This window comes from Fukomys damarensis, unplaced genomic scaffold (genome assembly GCF_012274545.1).
Source record: "Fukomys damarensis isolate Sample0158 unplaced genomic scaffold, DMR_v1.0_HiC HiC_scaffold_27, whole genome shotgun sequence".
Classification (NCBI taxonomy): Eukaryota; Metazoa; Chordata; class Mammalia; order Rodentia; family Bathyergidae; genus Fukomys; species Fukomys damarensis.
Window position 1 is genome coordinate 3,247,581 of NW_022900939.1, and position 8,467 is coordinate 3,256,047.

Genomic DNA, 8,467 nt, shown 5'->3' on the forward strand with positions numbered 1-8,467 from the left:
CCCGCTGACCTCCTCGCCCTGGGTACGCGGCGCACAGCCGAAGTTCTCCAGAATAGCTCCGGTCCCCGGCGAGCTGGCGGCCGAGTCTCCAGGACCACAGCGCGACGCGTTGCCCTAGTTAGCCCGAGACGGCGGCGAAGCACGCAGCGATGCCACACGTGCCCTCCTCGCTAAGCTCGGCCGCTTCCCACCCTTGCAAAAGCAGCGCTGGCGGTTACATAAGCGCCCCCAGAAAGAAGGCGATCTCGCCTCCGTCCCACCCTGCGTGCTTCGCTCGGTTTCCAGGGTTCGGGCTGGGGATGTAACTGCACATGTAGCTGTGGTCCTGATACTTTAGCATCAGGAGTCAGGGGAAGGAGGAGTCTGCCCTCTGTTTTCCAGGCCCAGGTTACTTCCTTCTCTGTCGTGGCATTTATTATTACTGCTAATTCATTCTTGTTTTGTTTTTTCTGTTTTGGTTCTTTGAGAGGCGGCCCCTGTGGTCGTTAATTTTCTGTCGTTGCTGAGACAAATACCCGACACCCAAAGTTAGAGGGAAGGGGTTTGTTTGACTTACACTTTGTAGAGCTTTCAGTCCACAATTTCTGGCTCCAAGGTAGGGATGGCAAACAGGCAAGGGAGAGGAGAAACAAGGTGTGACAAAGTAGCAAAGGCAACAAGGGACAGTTTAACAGCATTTTCCTGGCCCTTCAGTCTTATTTAGACTACCAGGATTGGGGTGGTGCCAAACTAATCGCTCACTTGTAGTGGTTTACTAATCACGCCCTTAACGCCAGCATCCCACATGCCAGATTCAGCCACCTCTGAAAAAAAGTCCCACTTCATCCGCATGAGGCTTTGGGGGGACGTCTAAATACAAGCCTCAACAGCCTCCTGACATGGGTAGTTCATGCTGGCCAGGAACTGATGGCAGTCCTTCTACCTGAGCCTCCATTCTGGAATTAAAGGCGTGTGTCACCGTGCCTGGCTTAGTTATAATTCATTCTTGCTATGGGCCTCAATCCAACGTTAATTACAATACTGTTGAGAGTTCTTGTTAGTCTTTTTTAAACTTAATATGTTTAAGTATTGCTGGAGATAGAATATTTACATTGTATTTTTTTTCTTCTAAATCTTTGTTCCCTAAGATGAAGTATAATTTCATTGTTTTATTACATGTTAAGATTTTTCATTTCCTCCAACTTCACAAATTGGGCATTATTTCTCTACTTCAAATAACCTAAAGGTGTAACGATATTAGTGGGCTAGGCTGAGCGAATGGAAAACAGCCCCCACCTTTCACCCCCCAACAGCTCTGCTCCTTAGCTCATCGGAGACATCAGGCTCCTGGACTGTCCAAGCTCTTTTTTCAGCTGGATGAGCACAGAGGTTTAATTACTAACCCCAAATTTAGAGAGTCGGTTTTCTTATCCAGTTTTCCTTTGGATCAGCAGTTTATCTTGGAAATGATGTTGAATAGAGCATGAAGTTTAAACTGCTAGCCACTTCTAAGTAGTAGTCTAGAGTAAAATCTAGCCTTAAACAAAAAATATCCAGATGAAGGTACTAAAAATGATATTTTGGTATGTCTACCGATATCTGAAAATTTTCTAGTGTTTTTACCCATCAGGGCCTCATTACGCAGCTAAGGCTGGCCCTGAACTCACCATGTGTGGGGGACCACCCCACTGATTATGCCCAGAGAGGCTGTGAGCAGTGCAGGCTGTACAGAGTTAACCACACAACTGGCTTGTTTAGTTGGCACCAGGGATCGAACTCAGGACCTTGCGCTTGTGAGGCAGGTGCAGTACCACCGAGCTACATCCCCGGCCCACACTGGCTTGTTTGGAGAAGTGAATCCAACCAAAGCCTACGTGACTAGATACCATGGCAGCCGAGGTCAGAGTGACTCACACTCAAATTCCATTCCCAAAATTAAGAACGCTTCATCTCTTGCAACCCTTGAATGCCTCCATAGTGTATCCCTAGGAACCACACGTGGCCCTTTCACCCTAACCTAACTAGGATATCACCGATAAACACCAATGGCTTTGGCTGGAGAGGGTCTTTGCTTCTTAGCACTGGCCATTCTGGCTCTGGGTCTCTCCCTCTCTCTCTCTCTCTCTCTCTCTCTCTCTCTCTCCCCCCCCCCCCCCAACTCTTTCTTCTCGCATTGCTCCGAGCAGGAGATCAGACCCGTTGCAGGAATCTCCAAAACTAGCACCCAGCATGACAACAGCATGAGCCCGCAAGGGATGGCCCGCTCAGTGCACGCCACTCAGAGGGCACAGGCCCTCACATGACCAACTGGAGGCAAAGTAAGGTGAGTGCTTCCAACCCGAGTAGAACGTCTGCTGGGATGAAAACATGGGAAAATCACTTTCAGCTGAAGAACTACATTCCATCTAGTTGCTCCGTACCCTTCTTAAACAAACAAAATGCACGGTGCTGGAAGAAATGCTGCAGGAGATAGTTAAATATAATGCTTGGTTTCCACAAACAAGAACCTTGGCTGTGGTTCCAGACAACAAACAAGCAGTTCTGTCCCCCAAGACCTTGTGCACTCCTTGGGTCCCTTACAACCGAGCGCAGAGCTTCAAGCTTCCACTCCTCAGCACTCTGCCCTGGGGAGAACCACTTGGTTTCGGTCTTAGAGCAACTGCTCGCCAAACCTGCTCTCTCTCATGGCAGGCTCGCTCCTCAGAGAACATGACATCATTCCAGGCAAACCCAGCGCGCCCCTCAGGGAGGTCGCCTGACCACCTCTCCACCTGACTTACTAAAAGGTGGGGCGCAAAGGCATGAGAACTGCTCAGCTTCAGTGTCCCAGGAATTGTGGGCAGCGCGCCACAGACCGACTCAGGAAAAAAACAAACAAAACCCACACCCAGGTAGGAAAGAACTGAAATGAGAAAATAAGCAAATGGAATGAAAATAGCTAGGAAAGCTCTAGAGAGTACAAAGCAAAATAGTGAGAAAAATTCTAGATTTGAGCCCAAGCCCAGTGCTCTCTGATGCTGCCTGTTCTGGAAATCAAAACAACCCCATACTACAGCTGCACAGTCAAGCTGAAAAACTTTAACTGTGCTCTGCCAGACAGAAAGGTTTTACCAGAGGAATCAAGTTACAAATTTAAATTAGTTGATATATGTACTTTTGGTTTCCAATTTGGTTTAATTGGTGTGCTTAAAACATGTCCTGCGGAGGCCGGGAATTTAGCTCAGTGGTTCCACTACCTGCCTCGCAAGCGCAAGGTCCTGAGTTCAATCCCCGGTACCAAAAACAAAACATGTCTTGTGCATTGCAAACTGTTGATTGTAATTGTAGGGTTAACTTGTTCTCTCTGCTTGTTGACTTAAGAACAGTAACTCAAGGTTACTACTGCAGATGGCCTAATTTTAAAATGTAGCAATCTGAAAACAGAAAGGAAAAAAGTACACCTCAAAATCCAAAGTGCCTGCAGCCAAGTTTGTTATAGAAGATTCATAGTAAATGAAAAATATTAAGAAGGCTAAAGGCGGTGGTGCATGCCTTTAATCCCAGCATTTGGGAGGCTGAGGCAGAAGGATCGCTGTGAGTTCAAGACCAGCCTGGGCTAGTGAGTTCCAGATCAGTCTGAACTATATAGTGAGACTGTCTCAAAAAACCAAAAATTAAAAATAAAAAGGCTATAAATAGAAGAGATATACTTTTATTTATTTATTTATTTATTTTGAGATAGGGCCTCACTATGCAGTTGAGACTGACCTGGAACTCACTATGTAGCCCAGGCTGGTCTTGAACTCAAAGTGATCCTCCTGCCTCAGCCTCCCAAGTGCATGCGCCACCAGGCCCGGCTATACTTTTTAAAATAAAATTTATTTCATTTTATTTCATCTCCTCCATCCCCCTCCAAGACATATACTTTTGAGAGCTTATTTGGAGGCTCTAGCCGGGGAGCACAGCTACTCGTATACCGCTGACCTAGGAAACGGTCCTCCTCCATCAGGCATGGTCACGTCATCTTCACCTGGGTGTGCAGATTCAGGAGGGACGCACATGGAGCGGTGAGGGAGGAAGGGGACACCGCCTAGCCAGCCAGATCAGCTGAATCGGCCCTGACGGTCAATGGGGGTGACCTGTTGCAGCCAGATCGCCCTCACATCCAAGATATACTTTGGATAGGCAAGCATTTTGTATGATAAAGGTTTTGTCTTGTTAAAAGGATAAAAAGATATATAATGACAAGACTGGAAGGCGTATGTACGTCAAGAAGGTCTGGAGAAGTGATTTATCAAAGGAAATATGTATGTTTGCTTGTTGGTTTCAAGTTTGTTGTAGAAGATTTATAGTAAGACAAAAGAAAAGGCCATTAACCTAGGGCCCACCTTAAAAATTGTTTTAGCCTTTGTAAGTACAAGGGCTCTCATTCCTTCTGATTCTAATTACAAGAAGTCTCTATTAATTGACCTACAAAAAGTTTTTTAACTAGTCTTACATTTATAAACTTAAAAATTATAAAGGGTTATTATAGCTTAATTTGGCCAAATACATTTGTGTGCATTCTAGTGTAATAAAGTTTTATGGGTGTGTTTGTTCTATTTGTCTGTCCAGTTTTATAGCTATTTTATTTGAGATCAACAATTTTTTTCCTTTTTAGATTTTTTTTTTTTTGGCGGGGGGACCAGGGATCGAACTCAGGACTTTGAGCTTGCGAGCTCCTTTTTAGGTTTTTAAAAATATGTATTTGCTTATAATTTAAATTGTTTTATAAATGTCATGAGTTAAAGACATGCTTCCCTCCCCAAGGTTACCAACCGGTCAAAATGATGTCAAGATTGATTACAAAGGCGGGGATTTAGCCCAGTGGTACCATCGCTTGCCTCAAAAGCACAAGGTCCCAAGTTCGATCCTGGTACAAAAACAAAAAAAAAGATTGATTACACAGATGCAATGCATATTGTTGTCTGTATAAAAACTCAAAATTTTTTCATTGGTTAAAAATAATGTTTGGGCCAGGGATTTAGCTCAGTAGTTCCGCCACCTGCCCGCAAGCACAAGGTCCTGAGTTCGATCCCCAGTACCAATAAATAAATGAAATGTTAATTGTTACAATCTGGTTTTAATACATTATTAAAAGTTTTGTCAAAGACAGCCTGGGATTTAGCTTAGTGGTGCCACACCTGCCTGTCATGCTGAAGGTCCTAAGTTTGATTTCCAGAACTGGAAAATAAATTTTTTCCAGGTGACTAAAAGGAGGCCCTCAGACTTGGAAAGACTGCTAAATGGAGCACCTCTTGATGAATAAAGGAGCAGCTGCCTGAAAACATTTTCCAGCCTTTTTTCCTTAGGGGACCTCAGTAGTTTCCATAGCGTTGGAGCCTTATCCCAATATATATGGCTAAACATTATTGTGATATATTTACATTGATTATCTTCAAAAGGTTAAATTTTCCATGGGAAAAACAATAAGGTTTTATTAAAAAGATACTTTTGGTTCAAAACTAAGTTAAAGGACATCAGCTTTCACTTATTATGCTATTTTATACTAAATGAACAGTTAAGTGTGTTACAAAGATTGTCATGCTGAAAGACTATGTGTGGCTCTTGATTTTAAGTTTAAAACTATATAACTGTTGAGCCAGGGATTTAGCTCAGTGGTTCTGCTGCCTGCCTTGCAAGCACAAGGACATGGGTTCGATCCCTGGTACCAAAAAAAAAAAAAAAAAAAAAAAAAAAAAAAAAAAAAAAAAAAAAAAAACAACTGTAAGAAAACTATATAACTGTTGTCTGTTAACATTTTAAGGGATTCAACTACTAGAACAATCATGGTTGATTAAAATAACCACCCTCTAATATACTTTAGATTTCAAAGTTCTTAATATCCAAGTAAAATTGTAAAGTTAAACTCACTGCTCCCACTGCAATGCTGATGTCACTGATCTTCTCTTCTGGGTGTTCAACGACTAAAGTTTAGAGACCAAAACTAGAAAGGTAACTAGGATAAGAAGACAGCTGATATTTTGGCCCTGGCCTTCCAAGGACTCAGGACATGAGAGAACCTTTTCTACAAGATCCTACAACTTCGGTGAGTCACCCAACCTCCTGAGCAGGGAGAGTGCTGGACCCCAAAAGATAAGAATCAACAAATGTGCGATGTGCTGATGGGACCACCTAGAGGGAAAAAATCTCTTGTGCTTTCACAGAAAGCAACGTGGTCAAGCAAGGCCGTGCCCCATCCTTTCAGCTGACACTGACAAGAGCTGGGAGGTTCTATAAATGGTTCCAAAGTAAGGCTGGAGGAGACTGAACTCACCCTGATAGACAGCAAGAGGTCAATTTTAATTAATATAGGTCTTAACTTGGGCTTGAACACTCACTAGATAAGTTTATCTATATAAAGTTGAGACAGTAATAGAACTAGACATACGCAGGGGCTGCAAATACCGACCCCTTCTGTCGGTTCCCAGATACACCAAGAGCTGACCACTGTTAATAGAAAAAACCATGGTAAAATTTATAAGAGCTCAACAAGAGTTTTTAAAATTTTTAGCGAGAATTGTTTTTTTAATCATTAAATTGTTAATCTTTTTGCAGCTAAAATTAGAAAAAGTTATGACAAAATATCAGACTCACAGTTAAATCTTCATTAGTGGAAGGGCCTAAGAGACAGCAGGTTACAGTCGCTATTATAGTCCCTTAACAAGTTTTGTTTGTTTGTTTTTGTTTATTGGTTTTTTGGAGACAGGGTCTCCCTATGTAGTTGAGACTGACCTGGAACTCACTATGTGGCCCAGGCTGGTCTCGAACTCACAGCGATTCTCCTGCCTCAGCCTCCCGAGTGCTGGGATTACAGGCATGCACCACCATGCCCTGCTAACAACAGTTCTTAAACACGGCTCTTTCTCCAACCTGCCTTTTTATTTTAGTGCTTATACTTTGATTGTACATGCTCTTAATTTCTTTAAAAAATTGTTTATTCTAAGGACTGGTGATTTAGCTCAGTGGCACTGTATCATCTGCCTTATAAGGGCAAGGTCCTGAGTTTGATCCCTGGTACCAAAAAAAAAAAAAAAGTCTATTCTTGCCTATAGGCTGCCAAACTCCAAGTGATCATACAGATAAAATCAATGATAAATGTGCTAGGCTTTTCTTTTTAATCAACATCCACCAGATTGACTTTATGAAGAGAGTTTATAACTGCTAAATTACAATATAACTTTTATTTTCTTTCTTTTTTGGCGGGGGGGTGTGCTTTTAGGGGGGGTGTGCTTTTTTGAGACAAGGTCTCACTACATAGTTGAGACTGACCTGGAACTCACTATGTAGCCCAGGGTAGTCTTGAACTCACAGCGATCCTCCTGTCTCAGCCTCCCCAGTGCTGGGATTACAGGCTTGCGCCACCACGCCCGGCATGATTTTTGTTTTCAAACCTACTTAGCTTTCTGGAGAGCGCCCCTAGCTGCGGTCTCCCCACATTGACCCTTCTCAGCAGTTAGACTGAAACTCCACCCTTTCTCCCTAACTGGGGACAGGTCCTCAGAGAGGAAGATATTATAGACAGCTAAATCAGTCAGACACATGATAGGTCCTTGTAATCCACAGGGACAAGCCATTATTAAGTGTGCTTATCTTTCCCTAAAATGACAATAGCAGAAACAAAAAAGGAAGTGTATGGCTACTTCCACAAGCTCAATTTAGATCCTGCCCCTTCATTCTTTTTTTTTTTTGGTATGGGAGATTGAACTGAGGACCTTGCGCTTTCAAGGCAGGTGGCAGCACCGCTAAGCTAAATCCCTGGCCCCACATTTAGAATTTTTTAAAGTCCATTTGTGGAAAAAAAATATACTCCATGAAAACACGACTGATATGGGCCAGGGACGTTCCTCAGTGGTGCTGCAGCAGCCTCACAAGCACAAGGACCTGAGTTCGATGCCTGGTACAAAAAAACAAAAAACCACGCCAATGATACAAAGACAAATCTACAGGCATGAAGTGCTGTCAAAGGATGTCCTAATTAAAAGGTAAACTGGCTCAATAAAATGAATAACACAGGGGCCAAGGTATGCTTGTATTCTGGCAGAGAATAAAAAGCCACTGTGGCTTCCATCCCCACACATAACCATGACGTTGGGCTCACTTCAAGCAGCTCAATGTAACACCCCTGCCGAGAGCCACGCAGAGGCTGTAAACCCCCTAACCCTTGACAGTCTCCGTGCAAATAGGTCCCAAGGTCAAATGCGCCTCACCCTGGTAACAGCTGCTGCAGCTTCCAAAGAGAGAAGGGGGACAAGTGGGGGGTCCGACCCATGGTTATGCCCAAAGCAGCTTGTGAGCAGTGCAGGCTGTGAAGAGTAAACCCCACACCCAAATTACATTCCCAAAATTCAGAATGCTTCGGGCCAGGGATTTAGCTCAGTGGTTTTGGCACCTGCCTTGCAAGTACAAGGTCCTGAGTTTGATCGATCCCTGGTACCAAAAAAAAAAAAAAAAAAAAAAAAAAAAAAAG